The following is an 11778-nucleotide window of genomic DNA, read 5'->3' on the forward strand; positions in this document are numbered from 1 at the left end:
AGTCTATGGTTCATAAACTGCTGAACTTAGTACTTCCTAGAGTACTTGCATGGGTACAAGGATAATAAGGATAGTTTGCTCTTTTTGTTAAGTAAAAGAACAGAGTATTTCCTTCAACACTGTATCTTTTTTTACAGTCATAAGATTATGTCAACAAAAGGTTTCTCTTTTTCTCCTGCCCTGTCAGCGATGTTGGACATGTGACTTTAGAGCAAACCATTGCTGATTTATAGCAGATATTTCAGTGAGTAACAATTTCTTGGACACACACAAAGTGGATGATTTAATGCACACGAATGAGCAACATATATTTTAAAATACATTTCTAATATTTTAATAATTATTTTGAATGCGTATTTATGAAAATATTATCCAAAAACATGTCATTTAGGTTTAATCTGAAGAGCAAAACCTCACATTTAGCAAATTGGAAATAACTAATTCCAAACTATGCATATTATGCTAAATAAATGATGGGATCTGCGGACTTTTCGTATTCAATAAAAGAGAAATGTGCCCTGATGTAAAATTGATCATTGCTTTAAATAAACAAATAAACAAATATAGATAGATAGATAGATAGATAGATAGATAGATAGATAAAGTCTATGGACATGACATGTACCCCTAATTATAGAATGATTCTAAGTGGCAATAGCTATTAAGTTGCGTGAGCGAGAATCATTGGCGCATTGGCTCGAATGATTGCATGAAGTGAACGTTGTTGCATTAACTCATCATTGATGGGACGCTAGAATCATAAACAAGTGCCCTGTACTTCAACATCTTGTATTTTAACACTAGAACGGCCAAGAATTTTCAAATTCATAAATTTATATGTGCAATAACTTTGTTGAATGAAAATAATGCAATACTGCCTTTACATGACCTTTCCTAAAAGTGTCTGAAATTTAATGTAGAATAGTTTTTATATAAATGACACAAAAGCCAGAAAAATATGATATGCGTTACCTATTTCGGCCATATTGACCGCACATCATTTCGCGGGGTTTGATTGTTTCACAATGAATGCATTTATCACTCAATTAGGTATTGACATGAGAGATTACAGAGTTTAAAATCTAGCGGTCAAAATGACCGCTTACGGCCGTTCAGTGTTAATACTTCTCATCATATACATAGTCTACTTATGGTTCCTAGTCGCACTGTCGTTGCACATAGTCGCCATACTGTTGCACTCTGACCTCTCAGCGTAACTGCGTGTTAATTATGACTTATACAATAGTGCCACCTTGTGGTATAAAGTGGCAATAGTATATCTGTTGTATAAAATGTTTTGTTTCACTGAAACTCGAGAGAATGTCGTCTGTGTGAGAATTTCTTGGACTTAAGATATTTTATTACATATAGGTTTTCTGTCACAACTTTTACATGGATATGATGCTATATGCACCTGCACGTTGTTAACTGTGTGTCCTGATTGCCAATGGTCTCTGCTGCAAAGTCATTTAAGAAATTAATTATAACCTAACTACCATTACCTTGACAACTCATCATCATCATCAACCTACACCTGGACCCTCATGTGGATCATCACAATAACTTTTACACTTACCTCATAACGTTACACAAAAATAAAAACAACATGATAATAACAATGATAACAACAACAATAATACTAAAAATACACATTATTAACTTTTATAATTTTCATAATTATTTAATTACTAATTATAAGTTATAATAAGCCTGCAATCAAGCGACTGCGACTTTTTAATTACGCCAGAGAGCGCATGAATTACTATCTCGCACAACTTATAAAAAAAAAAACATCCATGTCACCGCCAGGGCCCCTTACCCTATTTTAGGTGTGCCACCTGAGCTTCCTGCCATTTTGTCACTTACATGAATCCTCTCCACCATTACGTATTTTTTGGTTGTTGTTTTTCTCTCTCTTTGTCTTTCTTTTTTTTCTTTTTTCCTCTCGGTGATACTGGTTGGTTGTCTGACACGATCAATCAGCAAGTGTATGTCAATGAACCCGCCTCTTCACCTCTCGGGGAGACATTTTGAGGTTTTGATCGTGCAAGCTTGAACTTCGACGACAAGGGATGTTAATTTTAAGTAATTTACATCTTTAAAGTTCATATTGTTTTCATTGTTCAATTAATAATTCTCGATGACACATCGTCAAGGGTAGGTATACCTATTTTTCACTTCCAAAGTTAAGGGAAATTTTAGTGAATTAGTCACTGTTACTGATATGCCTAGGCATCATTGGAATTTCTATATGCTATAACTTGTATGTGTACATACAATATATGTAGCCCAGCATACTGTATGTTTTTTGAATAGGCCCTACATGGTATAAGGCCAGGTCTAGCTAGGTGCTAAATTAAGGCGCATCCTGCTGAGCTCCTCCTGCATGGCGGCTGCCTACATCAACCACAAACAGTTAAAGTTATTAACATAAATGCTTTGAGAAACGGAGTCCTGAAGATTGCAGCCATTAATCATTAACATGGCGACTCCGATTAACTCACAACTCATAAGCATTTATCTGTAAAAACTAATAATTTATGGTAATTTTACTATAGCATGGATTCAGTGTAGACCTGTGTAGTGTAGGCCTATATTGCTAATAACACAGCATTCATAATTTTCTATCTGCCTTTTTAACAGTACTCTTCATTTTTTACATAATGTTATTTATAATTTCTGTAACCTCTGTTCATAACTTTCTTTACAGATTTTTTTCTTTCTCAACATTTGGGAGGGTAAGTGTTAATGTTATTTGCAAATGTTCTGATTGCTTCAAAAAATAAAAATAGAAATGTAACATTTGAACTTTTTTCCTTGCTTGAATAGTCCAGGAAATTGTCGATAAGTGCAACAGAAATTCTGTCATGCATCAAGAGGCTTCAGGTCAAGACAGATGTTGCACTCCGCACAGAAAGTGCTTATCCAGAGGAAAGTTTCTGGGGCATTGTGTGCAAGGACTTAGGAATCCCCAGTCTCCTAAGTAATAGAACAAGAATAAAAAATGCCTTCTTGCAACATCAGCAGGTAATCATGGAATAATTTTTTCTCAATTCTCTTGAGATACCACATATTTTCTTATCTTTTCTTGAGATAAGACACCAGGGATTATACTTCTGTGGTATCTTATTTTAGTGTTTCATCTATGAATTGTATAAATGCATTATGATTATGATATTATGAAGGAATGACTAAATGCACATTCTAATACCCTAGGATTTAAATTAATTTTAACTTCTGTTGCTTCTGGGGTTTGGGTATATGTGTAGAGCCATACATCAAAACTGGGACACAGTTGGACTCGCCAGGCTCTGTGTCCTCAGCGGGTGAGAAACCAGATCTACCGACAGCGGTGCCACAACCTGGGACAGAGTTGGACTCGCCAGGCTATGTGTCCTCAGCAGGTGAGAAACCAGCTCTACCGACAGCGGTGCCACAACCTGGGACAGAGTTGGACTCGCCAGGCTCTGTGGATGACAGCCTTGAGGTAAAATCATGATAGATTCAAAAAGCTTTGTAATGTAAAGAAACAACTCGTAAAATTTCATTGGCCATGGGCTAAGTGAATTTAAGTAGGTTAGGTTGAATTATTGTACTCTGAAGTCCTTTATGACATTGTCAATTTATGAGGGATGTCCTATGACAGAAAAAAGTCAATCTATCTATGAAAAGTCATCTATCTATCTATCTTTTAAACAACCTTTCTTTTTGTAAAGCAATTTGAAGTGAGTGGCATGAATGCATAATTTATACGTAGAGTGTTATGCCTTCCAGGTCTAATCTACCTTTAATTTTAACTTGTGTTGGCAGAAGACATGCAGTGCCCCAACTGGTTCATCTACGGAAGATGAGGGGTCTGACGAAATATACTTCACCCACAAATTGCCTGAGCAACCTTGCTTCTTCTTTATTCCCCACAAGGAATGGGCAAAACTTCGGAAGACACAAGAGAACCACCAGTTCAAAAGTCTGAATTGGACAAATGTGATTGCAAATGGGATCCGAAGTCTACATCCGTATTGTAGCTTTGCATTCAAGCGGCACTCTGTAAAAAAAGTAGGTTCTCAGAGAAACACCCCACTTTTTACCTGCTCTGGACACTGCCGCTTTGATGACTGCTGTGTTCAGGTAAAAGTCAAAGTAGAAAACGAGTCATCCCTCAAGGCTTTTGTAAACTTCCAGGGGGGCGATGTGCGACACAACAGGCAACAATTGAAAAGGAGGCCAATAAGAGGGGAAGAAAGATCAGTGATTGCCGAGACTTTGACCTCAAAACTCCCAAGAAGTGTCTATTTGCACAGTTTAAATAAGCTTGACGAGAATGTTGTGAAATCTGGCTGCAGAGATGAGGTGCCAGCTACTGGAGTAATGAAGACTTTGTCCTGGAGCGAAAGAAAAAAACAAAGGCGGCATGAGAATGAGATGATGAGTCTGCAATTGATGTCAGAAGACAAGAAAGACACTGATGACCAGCTAATTCAAAAGCTCATCCTGCAGCCTAAAGGTGTGATGCTGTGGTCAAAGAAAACAATTCAGCTATTCCACAAAAGGTCAAAGGAGGACATTGTCTACCTAGATGCCACTGGTAGCATTGTCAAAAAGGCAAAAGGGGAGAGCACACCTTTTTATATCTACGAACTTGTTGTGAGAAGTCCGGTCAAAGGATGCTCCCCTGTCCCTGTTGCCACATATGTTACCTGTGACCACACCACTGCATCTGTATCCTACTTTCTTGGCTCCTTCATTACAGACTGTGTCAAATTACATGGGCCCCAAGTTCGCAAAAGACCAGTAATGTACATTTGTGATGGCTCCATAGTTCTTATGCAGTCAATCGCTCATAACCTATGTGGCCTAAGTCTGTCTGAACTGTTGTCACGATACTATGACATTGTGACAGGACAAGGAAAGGAGCATGCAATCGCACTTCCTATCCTACACAGGTGCCTCAGCCATGTGATGAAAAACGCCAAGGACCTCTGCAAAAAACAGTGAGTAATGTCTTTGACTGAATATTATTTGGTATATTACAATGCAGTGGCATACAAATAACTAATTCCGCATAATTCTTCCTCGCAGTGCTGCAAAACACTATAATCTGTGCATGCATGTCTTCGGGCTGATGACTCAGGCTACTACTCTGAAACAGCTTGACGAAGTGTTAGGAAGTGCTACTGTGGTGTTCTCAAGTCCACGCAGTGGTGAAAATGTTGAGAAACATTTTCAGAACATTCAGACGCTTCTGACAGCAGCTTCACAGCCAGTAATTGATGAGTCATGCATTGCTGAGGAAGATTTTGTGGTAGGTAATCTTTTCCAGAATATCTAAATTACATTGTTTCTTATTCTTTATTCTTATTCTTTCTTTACAGGACTTTCCTTGTGTTATTTTAAGCTTAAATACATGTGTTATTGACTTCTTTAATGGTGCAAGCTAACTCCTCTGTGAGAGATGTCAGCATTATTCATTTCTTGTAGTCCATGAAATTAAGAAATGCACAATAGCATGGACCACAGAAATATAATCTTGTAAATAGCATCTGGTTTAGTACCACAAAGCATAACAAAGAAAATGCACAGAAATGACATGAATGTGATTGTGTCACTTGCAGAATGATTTGGGCCCGACACCTTTTGACAGTCACTTCAAAAGGGTTATCCAACAGGCAGTGTTGGACAAAGATGGAGAGCAAAATGTGTACTTCTGCCCAAACTTCATAACGAAGTTTCAGAAGTACTTTCTGCCTCAGGCTGCCCTCTGGTCAGGCCTACTACTGGGTAAGTAAATTAACTCTTTTTCATGTTCATATGTATTATTAGCTTGTTATATTTTTGTTAAGGGTTTGTGAATCTGTGGCAGGTAACCTTGGTCGTCATGGGAGAGGTCCCTATTATGCAAAGGTGGCAAAGAAGTTCGAAAGGCTGGCCCAGAAATCAACTCAGGTAAAATTTACCAAAAACTAAAGTAAAAGAAAACCACAACTTCCAAGACATTGCGATTATCCATGCAATTATAGGCACATAACATTCACCAAACAGAAAACCTACTAACTCACTAACAAAGCTATTATTTTACAGAATTACACTAGAGATAATACAACTCAGGGAATTATGGAGAAGAGCCAGTGGGATCTGAAAAAGATTCGCTTTCAGCACAAGAGGCTCACACGACTTGATGACTTTGCTCACACTTACCAGCTCATGCATGATGCACTTCTGAGAGAATACGAAGACTCTCTGAAAACACAGAACAAGGTATGATATTTTTGAAAAGTTTATACTAATGTTTTTGTCTTTTCTGTCCTTGTTTTAAGTATTATAACGTCATCAAAATAATAACCTTGAATTAAAGCTATGTTAGTTCTGTGACATGGAAAAATCTTCGTGGGAATTAGCATTTAATTATAGGGTAAAATAAGGGCTGTTATTTAAGTATTTATTTCACTGAGTTCTCTTTCTTTTCTCATTGTGCATTACATCCTATTACAGGCAATAATCACTTCCAGGACTACAAAATTAACCTCAGGCATCAGCACTGAAGCTATTACTACAAACCAATGTTGATCAAATTGACATTTATCAATACATCACAGAATTGACTCATCTTGTCACATATCCACTAATCTACGCCAACTAATAAAGAATTAAATAAAACCATGTTGGAAAAATATATTTCCTTTCAAATATTCACTTGCTAATATTATCTTCCGTTAACAGTAACTATAGCTATTGCTCTCTGTTCATTATAATCTAGACTCACAGGGTCGAGGTCGAAAAATGGAAAGAGAGGAAACACAGGAGGAGAGGTGTCTATGTTTCACCCATCACAAAGCCTTTTGACTTTAAGAAACATCAGGAAAAGAAGGTAAAGTAAAGTTTATCTCAAGGATTGTCATTTCTTTAGAGTGACACTTGCTATTTGTTTCACTGAATATATAAAATGTTGATGTCATGTATAATTGTGATTATCAGGTTTTGAAGACTCTCAACCCATCTCTGTCCACGTCCATCATCCCAGAGGTACAGAAAGACGACACAGACAGTTTAAACACAATATTTCAACATCACACACCTTTTTTTTTTGATAAGTCAGCTGAAGATATGACAGGAAACAGGGAGAGTGACACGCAGGAAAGGGACCCGATCCGATGCAGAGCCTCAGCACATGGGGCGCATGCTCTACCAACTGAGCTAAATGGCCCCCCATCACACACCAATTTCAGTTATTCTCATACATGTTGCTGTATTTGTTTTGAACTGTGCCTCAATTGTAGTTATTGAGGACAAAATTGTATTTTTAATACTTGACTTGAAAGTTGGAATGCTTTTTGTTTCCAACATTTGTGTTGATCAGGACACAACATCCGACCCGTCACACATTCTCTCTGAGGAGCATGAAGGCATCACCAAGCCATCTCCAGAAGTTGTGACATCACAGGTAATCTTTAAACATCTGTCAACTGTTATGTGTTAAGAAAATAATTTAGATCACAGCAATGTTTGAGACACAGTGTTTGTAATGCCCACTACATGGTATGACAGTGTCAAACCATGTCTTTATCTTTTAAAAGTCAAATAGGGTTATGTTTTAGTTTCTTGGATTTATCTCACATTGTTCAAAGCTTAACTCCTCCAAACAATCAACATCAATCATCAGTGACACAAAAGAACAGAAGCCCTCCTCACATGTGGTATCACAGGGGAGTTTTACAATCAAGTTCTCAAAGCCTTACAATTTAAAAAAAAAGGGGGGGAGTGTTAAATTTTTTCGAATATATGAACTGTATGAACATTTCAATGTTGTGAATAATATTACATCTGACTTTATTAAACCATTAAACTTACATTTTACTTACAGTAAATGCCATTTTCTTAAGACTAATACAAAACATTTGTACAGTTTGACACAGAAGGAGCACACTTCGTGAGAATGGCCGATGTCATGGAAAAACGAATGGAAGCTGCATTGTCTGAAAACATGACAATATGTGTATGGAAGGCAGATCTAACAACATTCGTCGTTGACGGTGTTGTCAATGCTGCCAATAGAAATCTGCAGCACAACGGTGGTCTTGCCTTAGCTCTGAAAACAGCTGGAGGACCAGTAATCCAAGCAGAGAGTGACCTGCATATCCGCATTCATGGACAATTAAACACTGGAGATGCAATCGTGACCAATGCTGGTGACCTACCATGCAAAATGGTCATTCACGCAGTTGGCCCTTGTGTCCCAAAGAAACCATCAAAGGCAGTGCTGTCTAAAGCCAAGAAGAGTTTGAAAGTTGCAGTACAGAACATCCTACAGAAAGTGATGGAACATGGTTTGAGGTCTGTTGCTATTCCAGCTATTAGCTCTGGCATATTTAACGTCCCCTTGCCAATGTGTGCGGACATTATAGTGTCCACTATAAAAGAGTTTCATGCCAACTATGCACTGGATAATCCGCACCTCACTGTTCACCTTGTGAACAATGATGATCCATCAGTCAAGGAAATGGAGAGAGCCTGTACAGAAATTCTTGTACCACCCTCTTCAAAGGCCAGCCACATGACCTTACAGGCAAAACCTCAATATGAAGAGGAGCAGGTAGGAATCATCCTCATAATTGATCTAATTAATTTTAAATTGCATTTATATAATGACTTGCGATGTCATCAGTCAATGAACAATTCACCATTATATTGTAACATATACCTACAGTGATAGAAATAAAGTATGTATGGTTTTATAAATTCATTGTCTAGTGTATTCAAAATTACTTTGTAATGTATGTTTTTAATTTTATTTATGTTTTGTATATTTTTTATATATATATTATATAAATGCTATATATATATATATATATATATATATATATATATATATATATAGTACTTGGATATACATAAGACTGATGGGATAATTTGATGAATTAGTCGTTGATTTGTGTTTGCAGCTGACATCACTGTGGAAAAGTAAGGACTCAGAAGTTGTAGTTGCTGTGCTCCCCTCCCATATTAGAGGAACTACTCTTGTGATCCGCCACAGCGAGCTACGATCTCTGAAACCTCACCAGTGGCTAACAGGCGAGGTATTATGCTGTTAAAATTATTATCCACAGTACAAACAAATCACACACATAACATTGTAATCCAAAATGTAACAAAAGATCCAGAACTTATAGAAATTTTTTTTTTCAAAGCCCTAAATTTGAGTTAATATGTTATTGCTTAAGATATTTTATTTGTGTTTTATCATTGTTGTGCTTTTTTTCTGTCTATATCTCAATTCTTGGATTTAGGTTATCGAGGGACTCTTCCATCTTTCTGCCAGCCAGTTCAACATGGGAAACAGTATTTACATTCTCAATCATTACACAGCAGGTGTAATACTTTTTGGGGAGCGAAGTCAGCTCAGACGACATGGCTTGTCAAAGGTAATGTATTTTCATGACTACAACGTATCTACACCTTTTAGAGCCAAGATTATTTCTTGAGTTTAAAGTGGCTGACTTGGATGTGTATCAGTTTGTGTCAGTTTGTATTACAATTCTTGAAGTTTTATATGTTTTATGAATTAATGACTAAATGAAACACAAATAATAATATATCATAGTGATAAGAAAACCTAAGAAACTTGTATTATTTTCTTTTCTATTGCTGTTACAGATCAACTTCAGCAATTACCAAGCTGTACTCTCCTTTGTTAATATTGGCAGAGTCCACTGGAAGTTGCTGGTTAGTGATTGTTAATACATTTGTTTGATTCAGAAATCCTGTTATTTTAAGTGGGTCTGTTTAATGTGTTTTTTAAATAACATCACATTCTTTTTCAGTACATACTTCCTGCCATAGCCTCAGTGTTTTTGGTGGATCCAGCAGCAAGTTCATCAGAGGAAGCAGACTCTGAAGATGCTGCAAAAAGAGTCAGGTTAGTCATCAAATTAGATAGAAATTGTCTTTGAAAATCTACTGTAGATGATGCTACAGTAAAGACCCTAGAATAAACATTTCCAAAGAGGAGTCTAGGTCTTACTACTGTATTTAATGTTTTCTGTTTGAGATTAAAGTACAAGTGTCTAAGGCATAAGTATCCTAACCCAAAACATTTAACCTGATATTTTTTGTATTGTTTGTTATCTCTCACTGTCATGATTTCAGTATCCAAAAAACTGATTTTGAAATGAAGTAGCTCTATAGGCAAGGTAACCAACATTATCTTCCAGCAATTTTTTTTACTGATCAGCTGTTTTTATTTACAACAATATTTTATCATTTGTATAATACATGTGTATAAGACACACAATTTCTCCATGTGTTTTACCCAGTGAATACTTCAAAATGAGGAGGATCTGCTATGGCAAGGAGGATTGGGGGACTGTCAAATGGAGAGGATCAACCATGCACCATCCAGTTCAACGTGATGGCAGTAGCTGTGGGGTCATTGTCACCATGGTAACATATTTTTAAACTTTAACTGCTCTATTTCTATGAGTTCTTCCATGGCTATATCTGAAACCGTCATTGTGTTGACGAGGGTTAACTGTTCATTTTTTTCATTTCATTGTCTAGATTCAAAGTGTTGCAAAATATATACCCACAACTGAAAAAAAGGATGTTGTGGTCAAAGCATACAGATCATGTAATTGTAAAACACATATGAAATGAATTTCAATTAAAGTTACACACAACAGTTTTTGATATTGATTTATCCTAAAGATCATCAGTTACTAGTGTCTGAATGATCAATTTACAGAGCGAGTTTATTTGATATATTTAAGATTGTTGTAATAGTAACTGAAGAGAGGGCTCGTTGCTTGAAGTTGCGTTAATAAAATAATTGAAAAAGCTGTCTTTCAACAGCTGAACAATTACTTAATAATAAATGGCTGTTTTGATGTTTCCCAATCAGGATTTCGACCACATCACAGCACTGAGACGGCTCTTGTTAAGGTCCTCAACGACATTCATTCAAACCCAGACAGCGGAAAAATGTCAGTCATAGTATTACTGGATCTCAGTGCTGCGTTTGACCATAATATACTACTGGACCGACTGGAAAACTGGGTTGGACACTAAAGTGTAAAGTACAACACTAAAATGGTTTAAATCTTATCTAAATGAGAGAGATTACTTTGTGACTATTGGTGACTACTCATCTGAACGGATGAAAATGACAAGCGGAGCACCCCAGGGCTCCATTCTGGGGCCTCTACTATTCAACATTTACATGCTCCCTCTAGCTCAAATAATGGAAAACAATGACATTTGCTACCATAGTTATGCAGATGACACACAAATTGACATAACTATATCACCAGGGGACTATAATCCCATACATACCCTGAGTAGATGCATTGAACAAATCAATGATTGGATGTGTCAGAGTTTTCTTCAATTAAACAAAGATAAGACTGAATTTTTTTTTTTGGGATCCAAGGAAGAATGACTTAAAGTCTCTGCTCAGCTGCAGTCTGTAATGTTGAAAACTACAGACCAAGCGAGAAACCTCGGTGTAATTATGTACTCAGACATGAATTTCAGCAGCCACATTAAGACAGTTACAAAGTCAGCCAACTATCACCTTAAGAATATATCCAGGATAAGAGGGCTTATGTCTCGGCAGGATTTGGAGAAACTTGTTCACGCATTTACCTTCAGCAGACTCGACTACTGTAATGGTGTCCTTACAGGACTCCCTAAAAACTCCATCAGACAGCTGCAGCTGATTCAGAACGCTGCTGCTCGAGTCCTAACAAGAACCAAAAAAGTAGATCACATCACTCCAGTTCTTAGATC

Source organism: Pagrus major, chromosome 21 (genome assembly GCF_040436345.1).
Source record: "Pagrus major chromosome 21, Pma_NU_1.0".
NCBI classification, from domain to species: Eukaryota; Metazoa; Chordata; class Actinopteri; order Spariformes; family Sparidae; genus Pagrus; species Pagrus major.